Below are 16,990 nucleotides of genomic sequence, written 5' to 3'. Positions count from 1 at the left end.
GCCTTCTCACCACAGTGAGTTGGCATGAGGTGATATAAGAGACTCACTTGGAAGTCACTCTCATTAACCTGATTCTTACAGTACTCATCCCTCCAGAGACCCACACTTCTTTCTGTCTGGGTAACAAATGAAGTGATTTTGAGTTTTAAAACCATATATTTTCTAATAGGAAAAGACTTCCTACAAAAATAAAGTGTTTTGAGTGTTTTTGTTGATTCATTATTAATATTTAATGCCAATTAAATACATTATACATATATTTTTCCAGAGAAAGGGCTTTATTTATTCAGCTGTTGAGATTATCAGTGCCTCCATCATTTCTTCAGTTTGCTCTGTTCTTTGAAAAACCAGTGATTTGTCTTCTTCTCATCTCTCAATCCACTAGCAGGGTTTCTGGCTCTCCCAGAATTCATAGTCAAATTAAACAGAGTTTTACTCAAAGCCCCAGAGCCCATAACTCTAAGAGACGAAGAAATAGCCAAACTTTCAGATGCACAGTTCAAAACACTGGTGATCAGGATGCTCACAGAACTGGTTGATTTTAGTCACAAATTAGAGGAACATATGAAGGCTAAACTAATTGAAATGAAGGGAAATGCAGAGGAAACCAATAGTAATGGAAAGGAAACTGGGACTCAAATCAAGGGAGTGGATCGAAAAAAAGAAAAAAAAATGACCAAACAGAAAAATATGAAGAAACAAGAATTCAAAAAAATGAGGAGAGGCTTAGGAACCTCCAGGACATCTTTAAACACTCCATCATCCGAATTATAGGGGTACCAGCAGGGGAAGAGGAACAGCCACCAGTGGAAAACTTATTTGAACAAATAATAAAGGAGAACTTCCCCAATCTGGCAAAGGAAATAGACTTCTGGGAAGTTCAGGAAGCTCAGAGAGTCCCAAAGAAGTCGGACCCAAGAAGGAACACACCAAGGCACATCATAATTACATTAGCCAAGATTAAAATGAAGGAGAGAAACCTAGAAGCAGCAAGAGATAAGGGGACAGTCACCTACAAAGGACTTCCCATCAGACTGCCAGCTGATTTCTAAAAGAGACCTTACAGGCATGAAGGAGCTGGAAAGAAGTATTCCAAGTCATGAAATCCAAAGACCTACATCCAAGATTGCTCTATACAGCAAAGCTGTCATTTAGAGTGGAAGGGCAGATAAAGTGCTTCTCAGATAAGATCAAATTCAAGGAGTTCATCATCACCAAGCCCTTATTATATGAAATGTTAAAGGGACCTATCTAAGAAAAAGAAAATAAAAAAGATGAACAGTGAAAGGACAGCAAACTTATAGTTATTAACACCACACCTAAAACAAAAGCAAACTAAGAGGACAGCTAGATCAGGAGCAGAACCATAGAAATGGAGATCACATGGAGGGTTAGCAACAGGGGAGTGGGAGGAGGAGAAAGGGGAAGAAGGTACAGAGACTAAGTAGCATAGATGGTAGGCAGAAAATAGACAGGGGGGAGGGCTGGAATAGTATGGGAAATATAGAATCTAAAGAACTTGTGACACATGGACATAAACGAAAGGGAGGGAATGGTGGGGGAGGGTTGTGCAGGGTGGAGGGGGATGAAAGGGGGAATAGGACAACTGTAATGGCATAATCAATAAAATATATATATGTATTTAATTTTATTTAGTTATTTTTCAAGTACAGTTTAAAAAATATATTTTTTTAAAAAGGAAAAATAAAGAGTTTTCTGTCTGGAATAAAGATAGGAAATACAATTTATTTCTTTTACTTTCTACCATAAACCTCTTTTCTCAGCTATCACCAAAGAACTGTCACTCTTGTAGTTGAAATGTTAAGCTGACTCCTGAAGTTCTTTTTCCTTTCCACTGAGCCATGCAAATATCTCAACTTTATCCAGAACATATCACTTCCTGGGAATCTTTATATGTGTCTCCACTTGCCTCTCTCCATTTTCGATTTATTATTATAAGTGTTGTAATAATTGTTATTATTTTATCATTTCCGTTTGTCAGAATCTTAAATTCAAATTCACTTCACTGGTATTAAAGTTCTTCCCAGGCTGCTCTGCTGATGAAAGACAAAACAGCTAAGCATGAGAACCAACAAGGGATTAGGAACCCAGGTAGTATAATTGCTGAGTGAAAGAAATGCAGACTCAGCCGTTTAAGAGCAGAGGTTACATCTTATACAACTTTTTAGTTCACACAATTCCTGATACATAGCACATGTATATGTAGAATAAAAGCATGACTTCTCACATAGTTTATTATATACCATATTTCTATTCATTCTCTTTCCATTCACCCATTGATCACAGAAAAATGGACCTGGGAGGGAACTTATAACATCAGACAGCATGCACATACACATGGGCATGCACACACATGCACAGGCTGGTCCTTTGGTATAACAGAATCAAAGTTAAAAAGACATCAAAACCCAGTAAATTACATTGCTGAATAAATATGATAATGATCTGATTAAGCATTAATCATATTCCAAATATGAAGACTAGTATCAAGTTATATTTCAAAAACCAATCACCAAATGAAAACTCTGGCAGTGACAAAAGAATAAAGTTGAGGGGTTTTTGGCAATACAATCACCTACTTCTCTCTGTTCCACATGCTGTTTCTGCTGGAGAGCCAGTCATCACTAAAAGGATGGCAATTAGGCCATTCTTCCCATCCTCACAGTCCTTGCTCCATTATACTTCACACATAGTATAACATTTACAAGTCTACAAACTTGGACCATAAATTTCTCTCTAGCTATTGATTTATTGCTCTCCTTCCATTTATCACCAAGTTTCTTAAAAGAGATAATCTTATTACACATTTCTGCATCTTCATGACTACCATTTAACTTAACACAATGTAATCTATTCTCTGCCTTCTCCCTAACTCTCTCCTGAAAATGCTTTTCCCCTGTTCCTCACAATGCCTTCTTAATTGATTTATCAAGTCAACACTTTTCTGTCCTAATCTTTCATGATCTCCTTTGACATTTATCAGGTCTGTCATACCTTTAAAATTCTGTTCTCTCTTGTTTTTTATTCTCCAGTTTCTTCTCTTGCCCATCTGGACCCTCTGGCCATTGCTTCTTGGTACTCTTATTCTCCAGGATTTCATCTTTGGCTTTTGCCTTTCCTTGTACACTTACTGTGTGGCGTGTTCTCAACTCTTTCCATGGCTGTGATATGATGAATCTCAAATTTTTACCTTCAGATCCTCCATAGCTCTAGTTCTATTTTTATAATTCTCTGTTAAACATTTCCACCTGGATATCCTGTAAGTACTGTTAGGTAGGATAGATAGCAAACCGAGGCAGGGAGGAGGAGGGAGACATGTCTCATCCACTGACTCAGCAGTCCTGAACTTGGTCCACAATCTTGCCAGGTGTCACATCATCACAGGAAACACCATGGTAACATGGGAGGAGGGCAGTCCTTGAAATTCTATGTATCAGTCTCCACTATCACGGAAAGAAAGCCTTTGAAACTGTGCTTTTGCCCCAAGGCCTACAAGGTGGAAAAGGGCCAACAGTGCCCAAAGGAAGAAGCCCATTAACCATATAGTTGGTTAGTGTGAATACCTTTCAGTATCCACACCACATTCCCAAAGTTGGCAACACCTTTACCTGTTAATCAGTATGTAATTTCTTCACCTCACCCCGCCAACTATATAAGTCCTCAGAACAAAGGACTCTCAGGCTTGGCACTCCTGGCTCTCTGGCCATCCAGCCTCAGGCCACATGCACACTTGCCACCCTGGCCCTTGGCTGCCCTTACTTTTGCTGCCCTTACCCTGCTTTGCCCTAAACCTATATGCTTTTCATCTCCCCACCCCACCTTAACTAGGCCTGTTCTATTTGTTCTCTGAGAATGGATCACCAATAAACCCTGCTTGCACTTGCATGCTATTGGACTTACTAATCTGTAATTCTTTTCTGCATTGGTGAGAAAAACTGAGTTTCTTGGAGTTTCTCTGGTAACGGTACCTCAAACTCAGCATGTCTAGAGACAAACAAGTACCAATCACCTTCTCGAAACCTCCTCCTTCTTTACCCACACCCTCTAATCTTGCCAATCTTGATAAGTAGCACTTCCACCTACCCAGTCACTGAAGCCAGAAAACTGGGAGCCAGCCTTGTCAACTCCTTCCATGGCCCTCAGATCAAATCAATCACCAAGTTCTATTGAGTCTACATTAAAATATTTTTGAAATCTGCCCCTCCTTCTCTATCTTCCCTGGTCTCATCTTGGTTCAGCTTTTGATTCCAGCTTCATTTCCTATCCTCCCTACTATTGTCAATTTGGCCTTTCTAAAGCATAATTGTATTTATGACACTTCCTTGCTTTTATTTTTGATACTTCCTTGCTTTAAATCTTTTAATAGCTCCACATTGTCTTCAGAAAAAAGTCTACATTTCTTTAATTGACTTCCAAGACATTTTCTGCTCTGGCCCCTGCTAGTGGCTACAATTTCTTTTTTCATTACTCCCCTCAATGAATACTGCATTTGGTGATAATGATCTACCTACACATCCCTGAACCCAATAACTCATCCTGTCTAATGCTCTGTGACTTTCAACATGCTGTTCCCTAGCTTTTAAATACCCTCCTCTGGCTGTTTCCACTCCATTCATCTGTCAAGACTCTAACCAAATATTACACTTTCTGTGAGTTTTTCTCAAATCCTTGTCACCCCAATAGCCAGATAAATTTGGGTTCTCCAGTCATGTCCTATATGTAGCTCTGTATGTGTACTTGTAAGATTATCTAGTGTTCTTTTGTCTCTTTCCCTAACATATAAACATGAGTCAAGGTCAAGGATTATAATACATTTACCTTTGAATTCCCCATATCAAGTTCATAGCATGAAGTGAATTAGTGTTTGCCAGATGATTTTTTAATTGATGAGTACTGTAGTTCTTCAAAAAATTTAACCACCCAATTACAGCATTAGTTCTCGCTAACTATATTTACTTTGCAAGGGTTGTGTTATGAGACACTATAATATGAAGGTAACAAGCACCCTTGTAATCTTTTCCTTTTCAAAGCACTTAAGTGATATGTCATGTTCAAAGCAAATCTTAGAAGTAAAAGAACCATGTATCCATGCAGGAGATGAGTCAATGAGGCTCAGAGGAGCCAAGTAACATATCCAAGTCTCACAATGAGTTAGTGACAGTGGCAAAACCAAAACCCAAGTTTCCTGTTTCTCAGTTCAATGCCTAATCTACTGGGCAAGGGATTTTCAAAATCAGCTTCAATGAATCCTAGAACAGGCAGCCACCTCCAACATACACACACACACATACACTATGCACCTTTCAGGTAGAATAACTCTACTTTAAGCTGATTTGTTTACTTCACCATAATATTTTGCTTGAGGTGGGGTGGAACAAAGGGAGAGCTTTAAAATTTTGAAGAAATACTGCATTACCTACAACTTTCAGAGGTACTCCATATATCAGGTCAACGAGTATTACAACTATATTATTTGGGTAATACTAGAGAAAGACCTTGTTTTTTGAAAATAGGCCAAAATGAAGTGCTATCATGATTAAGGAATCTGAAGTTCCTCTTCAAATTATCAACTTACATAAGTCTTCAACCCTATCAGCATTCCTCCCCTTATTATTATTAACAATGCCTTGCTGACTTTTCAGTCCACAATTTAACACTAATCCTTAACTACTTCAGGCAGTGAGAATCATTGTTATAAATCCCTGACATCCAAGGCCAAGACTGCTTGGGAGCTTTGGTCAGGGCAGAACATTTACTATCTTGACTGTACAGAGAAACAAACAATTGGCTCTTTTAGAAAACTAATCTCTTATGGGATTCCCATAAGACAACTGGGTCAATGGATCACAATCACAATCGCGATCACAATTACAGTTCTGAAACCTGGCTCAACAGAGCTGGAAGGGCCTTCCCAGATACTTTAGTCTGTTCTGCTCATCAGATAATATGTGGAAACTGGGGACAAAGTTGGGTCAAACCCAGGCCCTAGGTGTAACTCCCTTATTTTTGCAACTTAGTTGAAGCAGTGAAGGGAAAGAATAACATATAAAGTGAAAAACCATCCATAATATCTCATAATATTAGCTACAAAGGCTCACTTCTGAGACTGCTCTGACATCAGATTGTGGCAGATTCAAGGCTGTAGCTGAGAAAACTATTCCTGTGATGATCATTTAGCCCCCAAACTTTGCCATGTTAATCTGTTGGCTGATACCCATATTAGATGTGCACAGTCCCCATAAAAGACAATAGCTGAAATCTTGGCAACAGTTATATTACAGGTGTGAAATGCTCATGTCAAGCTCTAAATTCAAATTCTCCAGAGTTCCTTTGTAAATTTATTTGTGAATCCCTTAGACTTATACTTCTTTTAGCCCTTCCCTAATAGAAACATAAGCTGTTATCACAGTTTGATTGGCTTAAGCTTCAGGTTGTTCCTTTAAGGAAGGACACGATGTGGCTTCTCATTAACACATTATTATCAATATACTTCACTGATTTGGGAGTTAACCCTTCCTGTCCCATCTCTCAGGATTTCAAACCCCAGGTAAATGAACCCTCTTAACCCAAAGCTGCCTAACAGAGTAGAGCAATTAATCATAAAAATTAATCTCATTCTTGTTTATCTACTATTAGGTAATCTTTCTCCCTAATATCCGGGTGATGGATTCATGTTCAAGGTAAAGGATTCAGGGGAGAGAGGGGGTCAAAACTAATGAATATACCTTTAAAGTGTTACTGATACCATGTTTGATGTTATCCCTCATCCAAGAGATAACCAGCTAGGACTGCAGTACCCATTTCTTCCCTTTACCCTTCCTTGGGGAGGGGGAGGGGGAGGGGGAGGGGAGTGCTGCCTCTCTGATATCCTCAATTGCTATCTTCCTAACCATCTGGGATCTGAATCTAAGATGAAAAGAAACCATCCCCTGGCATTAATGTCTACCCATGGATGAAGGCGGGTGCTCTCTGATTATCTTTGAAAGGGTTCTTGGAGCCACATTTTTATTTCAACCTCCCCTCAGGGGGCAGGATAGCTCCTCAAATTTACCGGAAAATCTAATTCCTTTTAGATTTAGATTACACTCCTGTCATTCCTGGAGCGCCTCCATTCTGCTTTGCTCAGGTGTGAACCTTGGAGGTCAATTTACCTTATTAGGCCCAGGCTCATAAGGTTAAGGAATGGCTACTGCCTGAACACCCTTCCAATCTCCACCCTGCCAGTTAGCCTCCTCGTAGAAGAGTAAAAGTCTAGTGGATTGGCACAAGCATCCATGCTCTGAGTCTCACTGAGTTCTCAGTTTTACAGAGAATCTACTCCTGAGATTTAGATAATTTTCAGGCTCTTAGTGCCTTGCAAAGTCTCCCCCAATTAAGTCCAGATAAGGCAAAGCCTTTCACCAAAAGTGTGAAGCCATCAAGTGAACGATTAATAAGAGAGGTTCCTTCAATTGTGAACTCTATTAAGGCAGGGAAAAAAGATCTTCATCTGTGGATAGGAGCACATTTGAAACGAGGGAGGTAGGCAATAAATGCCTGCTGAATGAACAACTGCACATGTAGAAATAAGTGCATTTGGCCATACTGTCAAATCTGTCTGATTACAAAAATCAATGAGTGTTTTTTTTGGGGGGTAGTGGCGAGAGGAATAGATAAGGAGAGAACGTGAGTCTATATGATAACTGGAAAGCTAGGATTTGAGATAAGCTGAGGTTGGAGTTCTCTGTGTTATGACTGAGTAGTTTTTGTTTTTTCAAAAGTCAGTGTTGTCTAAAGATCTCTTCATCCCATAATCAAAAACTTTTAAAGGTTTCTCTTTGCCCATAGATGTAAAAACAATCTCTTCAGGCTGGTTTTCACCTACCAATATTGCCTTATCTCACATACTAAAATATGCCAGGTACTATACTAAATACAAGGGCAACACGATGAAGAGCAAACACAGCTGCTGCCTCATAGGGCTTATATTCTTATGATGAAGACAAATTTGGACTAAGTTATTGGAAAATAGTAAAATGGAGAAAATGTGGAAGTATTGTGAAAATATATGAAGGGTACTTGACTTAGTTGTGGTACAAGTTGGGGGAGGAGATGTTATGCAAGGGTTCCCTGAAACAGAAATATTTAAGATATGACCTGAACAAAAAGCAAGAGGAAGGTAAGCAGGAAGGATATAAAGGGAAGCAAAAAAAAAAAAATGAAGGGGTTAGGGATAAGAGAGTTTTAAAGAGGGAAGTGGTGTAACAGATTTGCATTTTGCCAAGAACATTCTTAGTAGTGTGGAAAACAAATTGTAGGGAGACAAGAGCAGGTCATTGGGTGAAAGGATGAAGGTTTAAAAGAGGGAAAGTAATAGGTGTTAGGGGAACATAGTAGTAAGCAAGGGTACTGAGTCAGGTGATGGCTGGGTTAGCCACAGTGAGAAGTTTGAGGGTGTGAGAAGTTGAAGAGAGTCTCTGGCACTATGCCCTGCTTTAGCCAAAGCAGTTCTCACTTTTACTAATACTTTAGTGACAACCTGGAATGCTGAATGCCTTTAACTCCTAACCAAATCATGTCTACCTTTCTAAGGCCCTCTGAAATCCTGCCTTTTCTGATGAGACCCAGATATGGTTTCTCTTGTTTCTAGATTCCTAATTCATATTTGTCATTTAGCATTTAAAGTGTTGTTACTTAACTGGACACATATACCCAAACACCTTACAAGCTCCTTGAATTTATAAACTGTCTTCAATTACTTTGGCATCACTACGGTACCCAGCACAGTGACAGGCATTGATCAGTAAGTAAGGTACACATTGAATAAACAAATGAATGAGGCACTAGAGTCCCGGAAGGCCTCCTTTAGTATTTCACGATAACCTGTGAAGATGACAAGGAAAGGGGGCGCTTTCCCTAAAAGATTCTACTTCTTGCATCTAAAGTTCTAAGACTGGAAGTCAATAGCTCCTTCTCACCGGTCACTGCTTCTCACTCCCTTACAATCCTGCATCCCTCCCAACGCCACCACCACCACCACCTTCTATTGTTTCTTCTATCTTCTGGTTGTCAGCTCAGATGAAAAAATGGTCTATCTGTCCTCAGAGACTTACACCAGCCTGGACTGCTCCACAGTGCCATGAAGGGCCAGGACTTTTGTTTACAGCTGGGACCATGGTGAGGTGGTGAGCACAGCTGACAGCCTCACTCTGGAGCAAACATCAATCTTCCTCTGTCCTCTCAGCCAAGTTTCACAGACCAGCTCTATTGAAAGCTGGCTATACCCCCCTGGGTTTCACTGACATCCTACCCACAACTCTGGCCTGGGAGCTGCTGGGTGAATCTCAGCTTTGTACCTTTTAGGAACCGTCCTGGCTCACTTCTCTATCCTCAGTTTCTAACCATGTTACCTCAACCTCAGGGCCCTGCAAGAACATGCCCTCCTAGTTCCCCACACCCTCAGCAATTCCCCACCTCTCCAACCATATCTTCTCACTTTCAGCAGAGTATCAACACCCCGATTTGCCCAGTCAAACAGTAAAAACATCACAGAAAAGGATCAAATGAGTTTTCAATGTGTACTTTGTGGAGGACTGTGGCATGTGTGTGTGTGTGTGTGTGTGTGTGTGTGTAATCTTTGCCTTAAAATTTTAAAGCCTGCAAATCAGATGGGTTGTGAGGCCTCCAAAGAATATCTTTTGAGATCCCAAGTGAGGACTTCTTTGCCACATTCTGTTTCCTGGTCTCCTTCTTCCTCAGAAGCTCTGCTCCCTCTAGCACTCACCTGTAGTGAGAAAGAAGTCCTGTTATGCTACTAACTTCTTGTCCCCAGGTTTCCTTTGCCTTTTTCTCTGCCTGCTGGCTAACACAGTTTTCCCCAGTTCACTGAGGCCTGTTTCCATGGTTTTCAACCTCCTCCAACTCCCAAGGAATATGATATACCTTTCACTATCAGTGGTTCACTACAGTGTGGAAGAAAAGGGGCCACATATTAACCTCACAAGCTCAGGGGAGGCCAGTGTGGAGCCTTACAAACTCAGAGACAGAAAGTAACCATTTAGTACACTCTGAAATTAAAGATTTTCTAACTAAAAGCAGTTCATGATGGGTAGTCATGTACTAGGGCAGTATTTTTCCCTAACAAAGGTCTTTACCTTAATTGAGCCTGTTTGTAGTCTTTTTGCATCTAGGATAACATACTTGCAAAAGCAATAACAAAGTGATTTCCCTTTTTCCAGATCCCTCACAAGCACAGGCACCTGAGAGCAGAAATAACCCCATAGTTATTGTTATCATGTTAATTGTGGACCTATGTAAAGCAAAATGTGTCTACCATTTTACTTTTATCCAGCCCCATAGATGGCTTCCTCCCTTGGCTTTCTCCTGCCTTCCTAATCTATCATCAATGAATTTCATGTAATTCCCTTACACCTTGCTCCTTTGATTGTAATATATAAAATAAAGTGCAAAACTACCATTTTCTGGAGCAGTTTCTCAACTTGTTGAGGTTTTGCTTCCCGGCACTTGTCATTAGTTTGGCTCAAATAAACACAAAACATTCTCTACAGGTTTGAATGTTTCTTATGTTGAAAACAGCAAGGCTTCCACAGGGAGTATGGTGAAGGGGGACTACAAGCTGGAGGCAATTCCCCTTCTAAGAGACCTTATCAGAATTTTGGGCACAGAGAATTTTTCATTCTAAAACACCTCCCTTCTCAGATTTTCCATGGTATATTCCTAATAAAGAGGTGTGCATTCCACCTAACCTCTTTGTTAATAAGTGCTCTTCTAAAGAGAAACACATGTGCATTCTTCTCCCCAGGAATGATGAAGCACTTTTAAATATTTTGTCTTTTCTAAATATTTTATTATGGAAACCTTAAAAAAATACACAAAATAGGAAGAACTCTCCACATATTTATCATTAAGCTCCCGATGTGTCCTCTTGAATAATTACAGTTAAAATCTTCAAAAGATACAGCTTTTATCATTTCCAGTAAAATAGGAACTTTGGATGCAGGGTATACAAGCATAAAAAAAAGTTACCTGTGGAGAACTGGCTTAAGGCATCCTCTTAGGCAATGTTCGGATTGCAGGAGTCAGCATAGACTGGTAGAAATCAGTCCTCATCTCTGTTGGTTGATGATTAGCCCGGGTAATTTGACATGATCATTCCAAGTGAAGTCTGTGACTGACAAAATCACAAAATTTGGTAAATTTAATACTAAACTACTGCCTCAGGAAGGGGAAACCAAGGGATTATGTGCAAGTCTGGCATCCAAAGGTCACTCAAGGACTACATTCATTAGATTAAGGTTCCCAGTGATTTGAAGTAAACTATTTGAAGGTGGGTCAGTTGGAGAAGGGTGAGAGGGGGGTTGATTACACGTGGAGAAAGAGCTAGAAGAGAACAGATACCCCTAAAAGGATATAAAACTTTCACATGAGTATTTCCATCTTTTCCCCTATGATATCCTTATGGAATGAGGCAGGTATAAATGGAGATAAAAACAGTTACTAAAGAAATAGCATTTTGCTTAGCCTTGAAAGTTTAGGATTTTTAACTTTTAAAATAACCAAATATTCTTTTAAAAATCATCCAATAAATTAATCAGAACCAAATGAAAAATATCAAATTGACCTTATAATGGATCAGTTTTATCTAATACCCAGAAGCCATGTAAGGACACTAATGTCCCTCTCCATCCTCTAGAACAGGCTGACTACTGCTTACCAGACCTAGGAAGACTCTCTTAGCCACAAGATAAGCAAGGCCAGAAGATACTGTTAGGCAGGGCATGTTGCACCCTGTACAAGTTTACCCAACTGAGAGGGAACAACTGAAGACTGAAATCCAGTCTTCACCTGTCCTGATGAAGCTCTAAGATCCCTGAGAAAGAAAAGGATTTTTCTCATTGTTCCATTTGAGTGGACACTTATTTACAAATTCTCTTCCCCCAAGTGGCACATGTTTCTTGTCACCACAAAGGCATTGTACAAGTAAATGGTGGCCTTGAAAATTAACAGAAAGACCTTGGAGCCATTGGGTATTCTGTGAAGGCTGGAACCATTGAGTCTTTGACTAGCTTTGGGCCTTGAAGCCAAAGTAACATTGACCTAAGCAATCTTTCCCTTCCACTTGAAACATTGTAAAGGCAGTGGATCAGCTGTAATTTCCAAAAGAACAGTAACTCCCATTTTCTGAGGACCCACTTAGAGTCAGGAATGTGCTGAAACTTTAGCCCATTAGTAAGTGGAAGGGACACAAGGGTATTCACATGTGTGAGGGTAGCATGGCATAATGGGAAAAACATGGGCTTTGGAGGCTGAGTAAAGTCAGAATCTTTGTTCTGATATTTACCAGCTAGCAACTTGGAGTATTGAACTCCTCTGGGTTTCAGAGGATTCACTAAGACAATAGACATAAAGAGCTGAGCACAGTGTTGCCTGGCATACAGAATGCGTTCAGTTTTTATGTCTTTTTCTGCTACTACCCTGACTCCAAAGTTAATTCACATTATTAACACCCTTGGCTTTGACACGTCACTCAGTAAAGCATAAGGATGAGTCTACTAAATTGAATATAGGATCAAAAGTCAGATGTGGGTCTCAGAGTGGGTCCTAATGCCAGACACATCCCCTGTTACAGTATATTGAGTAAGTTCCATCTCCTGACCCCCTCAATAATAAAACAAGAGAACATGCTTAGCTCTGATGATGAAAGGAAAAAAACAGGAAATCACTTTTCTTGGGCACTTGCCGTTAATATGCACAATGCTTTGGACCTTTTCTATAGCTTACATATTTAAATCAGCACTGTCCCTTAGAATTTTCTGTAATCATAGGAGTGTTCTGTATCTATTGGTATCTAATACAGTATTGTTGGGGAAGGGAAGAATTACCCACTTTTACCCTTCTTTAGTGCTCAGAGCTGGACCAGTAATAAAATAAAATAATAAAATTGACATGAGACTAGATTAACAAAGAAAAAACAATTTAATACACGCACTTGGGAGAATCACATTATGATGCTCAGATCATAAAATGACCCTCAAAAAAACAATCAAAGTAGGCACCTTTATACTTTTTTAGATAAAGAAGCAACTGTGAACAATTAACAGGACAAAGTTAGTGCTCATTAGAAAGGAATGTAAGCAAGGTTTGGGCTTAGGTAGTAAATTAATAAAACCTTTACAAGGTTTGTTTATATAGGCTTTTTTGACTCTGGATTTTACACCTCTGTGATAACATTGTCTCTTACTCCTCAGGTGCAGGGCACCTATCAAATGGAGATTTATTTCCTGCTTTTAGAGAGACAGAGGAGAGACAGAGACCTCCTCCCGCTTCTGCTGCTTCTCAAGTGATTTTAATTCTTCATAATCAATGTCATTGTGGGATATCTTGGGAGGCCTGCCTTGGCCCCCAACAATACTAAAACTAGCCACAAGTAGCTGCTGAGCCCTTGAAATGTGGTTTGTGTGACTGAAGAACTGAATTTTTCATTTTAATTAAGCACATGTCTAGTGGCTACCATATTGAATACTGCAGCTCTGAGACTATAAAGGAAGAATAATTATTCTCACTTAATATACAGTGACTAAGGCTTGGGAAACATAAAAATAACTTGCTGAAAGTCACATAAATAGTAAGCTACTAAACCAGATTCAAAACCAAGCAGTAGAAAGTTTAGCAGGGTAGTATTGTCTGGTATATCAGGAATTATCCAGGCTCCACTACTTACAAGTTATATGACCAAAGAGAAATAATTATAGCCTCTGGAATCCATTTTCATCATGTACAAAATTATAATTGTCACCTAATTTACAAGCCCACTGTTGGGATTAATGGGTGTAGAGCCATATAGAATGTGGCCCATAACAAACAGGTTTCCAAAAACTATTTCCTCACCACTCTAAATATCCCCACAAACATACAAGAGGTTCAGACATAAACTAAAAAAATAACTGCAGGATAGAAAGAGCAATATAGAATGGAGATGAGGGAGGGAATGAAACCATCAAAATATTTCCATTTATTTAGTTTGCTTTCCTGCCCTCTTCTTCACACTCTAGTCAACATTAGCCAAATCAGGGAACAAGCTATCTGCAATGTATTTTGATGCCCAGAATGATAAGCTACTGTTGCTGAACAACAGTACTGTCAAGGACTTGCACTCTAGATGCAGGTACAATTCATATCCTGGTGTCCATACCTGTATGTATGCACTGAGAAAATAGACACCTCTACACATTACTTTTTAATCTGTATAAAGAGGACTGACAATATGTAGGATGTCTCAATAAACCATACACGAAGTCTGTCCAGAAAAAGTCTAGCCATATAAAGAGAATGGTTTGTACAACATTGATGTAACCTGGCAGCCAAGGAGAGTGGACTGGAATGTACCTACATGAACAGTGATGACTTCACTGTACTAATCACTAGGGGCGGGAGATGCTGTTGAGTGAGCATATGTACTGTGTGACCATCACATTCAAAATGACCGAGTGAGTTAGAGCAATGAATCTGCATCAAATTCTACATTGTGCTTGAACATCCATCCGCAGGAACTACTTGGATGATTCAGAAGGCCACAGCTATGGGCAACTGGTGATTGACAGCTTCATCATGAAAATGTGATGGCTCATGTGTTAACATGCCATGAAGTTTTTTGACAAAACATCAAATCACCCAGGTGACTCAGTACCCCCACAGCCCAGGTTTTGCACCCCATGACTTCTAGATTTTCCCAAAACTAAAATCACCTTTGAAAGGGAAGAGATTTGAGACCATCGATGGGATTCAGGAAAATATGATGGGGCAGCTGACAGTGATTGGGAGAAGTGTGTGAGATCTCAAGGTGCCTACTTTGAAGAAGAATGAGGCATTATTTTCCTATGTACAGTATTTCTTGTATCTTCTTCAATAAATGTCTGTATTTTTCATAGAACATGGCTGGACACATTCTGGACAAATCTCATACATCTTTTACTTTGCTTTAAATTCTGTTGCACCCTCTAGTGGAGTAAAAAAGATAAGCCTTGTATGTCTGCCCTTCAAAGCAGTGGTTCTAACCCCAGTGTGCATTAGAATCACCAGAACAATTTGTTTAAGCATGGCCAAACCTTACCCCTAGAATTTCTTTCGAGGTAGGGCCTAAGAATCTGAATCTGACAACTTCCTGAAAATTGACGATGATGCTACTGAGGTGTCTGAAAAACACACTTTAAGTACCACTGCTCTAATTCCCACGCCCCTCCCCAGTGTGTTTGTACACACGCACACGGGCATATATAATTGATAACTGAGATATAACTTTTGTCATTTAATTTTATTAGTACCTATCTAATAAGGATTTTGTAACAACAAAATGACACAGCACCTAAAATGTATAAAGCATGCAAAAAAACTAAGAATCACAGAACATAAATCACTTGCCCAGGATGTCAGAGCTTATAAGTGGTGCAATGGCATTTAAAACCCAGTACCTGATTCCAAAGACATAATAAAGTTTAGCAATATCACTACAGGAAATAGGGTGTAAACACATATCTAATAAAATTTTAAGAGGAAAAAAATCAGTTTTCAATACCAGGGTCCAAATTCTTATCTGCTTTTAGGGATCAGTCATCTGTATTTTTCATTTTTTTGTTGGAGGGGGGGTGGTGAGCATTTGGAAAGCTGCACAGAAAGGGTTAAGATTCTCATTAGCATCAGTGCCTGGGGTCATTCATCAGTTCTGATCACACCACCACCACCACTCCCCCCACCCCAAAAAAAGGCAAGGCAGAAGGAAGAGGGGTGGAGGCAGGGTTCTTTTTTTCTTAAGAAACCAGGACAAACATTTGGATCTAGGGCATAGTCCCCTGATGCTTGGTACAGCTATTTATAGAGTTAATTTCATTTTCAATAGCAATGAAAGATTATAGATATACATATAGATATATATATATATAGATATATACATTGGAGAATTTGGCAAATAGAAGAGGGGAGAAAAATCCCATCATTCCAGGGAGCCCAACAGCCAATCCTTTGCTGGGATATGGCGGCATCTGGTGGCTGACTTAAGAGGTATAAACCTCACTCAGAACTTTCTGGAAAATTGACTGAGTGCGTAGTTGTCTGAAAGGCACTGTGCTTAAAGATGAGGACAAAAAAGTAGGATAGCTTTAGCCCCACAGGAATTCGGAGACTACAGTTGAGTGAAAGGCTGTCATATAGAGATATTCTGAGCACAAAATTCTGTTTGTGCCAGAATTGCTCACAACTTTGCAGGAAGGCCAAGCGAGGGGGGGGGGCAGGGTAGAAAGGAAGGGGAAGAAAGATAGTAGGGAACAGGAAAGAAGTTGCTCCTTGAATTGCTAATATGTGAATGCGAGGGTTTGGCTCTTAACCATCGGAAGGCAATGGCTTTAGTACAGCATTGTGGCATGGGGAAGAACGTGGGAAGAAACTGTATTCTCGGAGTCTAAGATTAAATTAGTAGGGGAGATGGAAATATTTCTACTAAAGGCCCATTATTTCTGGAATGATCACCTTTGCTTATTTTTCTTTCCATTAGAATACCAAACATAAAAGCACAGAATACTCCCCATAGTGCGCGCGCGCGCACACCCACAGCCTCCAGTGCCTAGAGGGCGAGTGCGCGCGCCCGGGTGCACACCTCCCAACCCCAAGGCCACGCAAGCTCGCACGCGCACACCCTCGGCCCCACCTCCACGTGCCCAAAGCACCCGGCACTCCCACTCACACACACATCAAAACTCCTACTCCGACTTTATTTTTCTTCAAGAGTTGCGCAAGTAGTTCAAGGGTCTGGCCTCAGATTTGACCTCCTGCTTCCCAACTCTCGGGGAACTTAGCTCATTTCCGCCCACCCTGTTTCTGTAGGCCACGTAGACACTTCCTTTCCCAGTGCGGGGTTGGGGGGAACCCATAATGCCTCCCTGCAGGAAAAAAAAAAAGAACCTCTGGTCAGGGGAACTCT

The 16,990-nt window shown here is 40.1% G+C and overlaps 1 long non-coding RNA gene across 3 annotated transcripts; it reads right to left on the bottom strand.

Annotated features, from left to right (window-relative positions):
- Positions 1–9,587: 9,587 nt before the first annotated feature.
- On the bottom strand, positions 9,588–16,884 carry LOC119046103 (uncharacterized). Of its 3 annotated transcripts, XR_005081910.2 has the most exons (4): positions 16,754–16,884; positions 11,047–11,191; positions 10,155–10,259; positions 9,588–9,784 (listed from the first exon to the last, which is right to left on the bottom strand). It is a non-coding gene; the product is annotated as an uncharacterized LOC119046103 (long non-coding RNA). The 3 variants fall into 3 exon arrangements; XR_005081908.2 differs by lacking the exon at positions 10,155–10,259; XR_005081909.2 differs by lacking the exon at positions 10,155–10,259 and having other exon boundaries at positions 16,760–16,884.
- Positions 16,885–16,990: the final 106 nt, after the last annotated feature.

The sequence above is a fragment of the Artibeus jamaicensis genome, unplaced genomic scaffold (genome assembly GCF_021234435.1).
Source record: "Artibeus jamaicensis isolate MK-2021 breed Jamaican fruit bat unplaced genomic scaffold, CSHL_Jam_final scaffold_461, whole genome shotgun sequence".
NCBI classification, from domain to species: Eukaryota; Metazoa; Chordata; class Mammalia; order Chiroptera; family Phyllostomidae; genus Artibeus; species Artibeus jamaicensis.
This window is presented reverse-complemented; position numbering and strand designations above follow the sequence as displayed.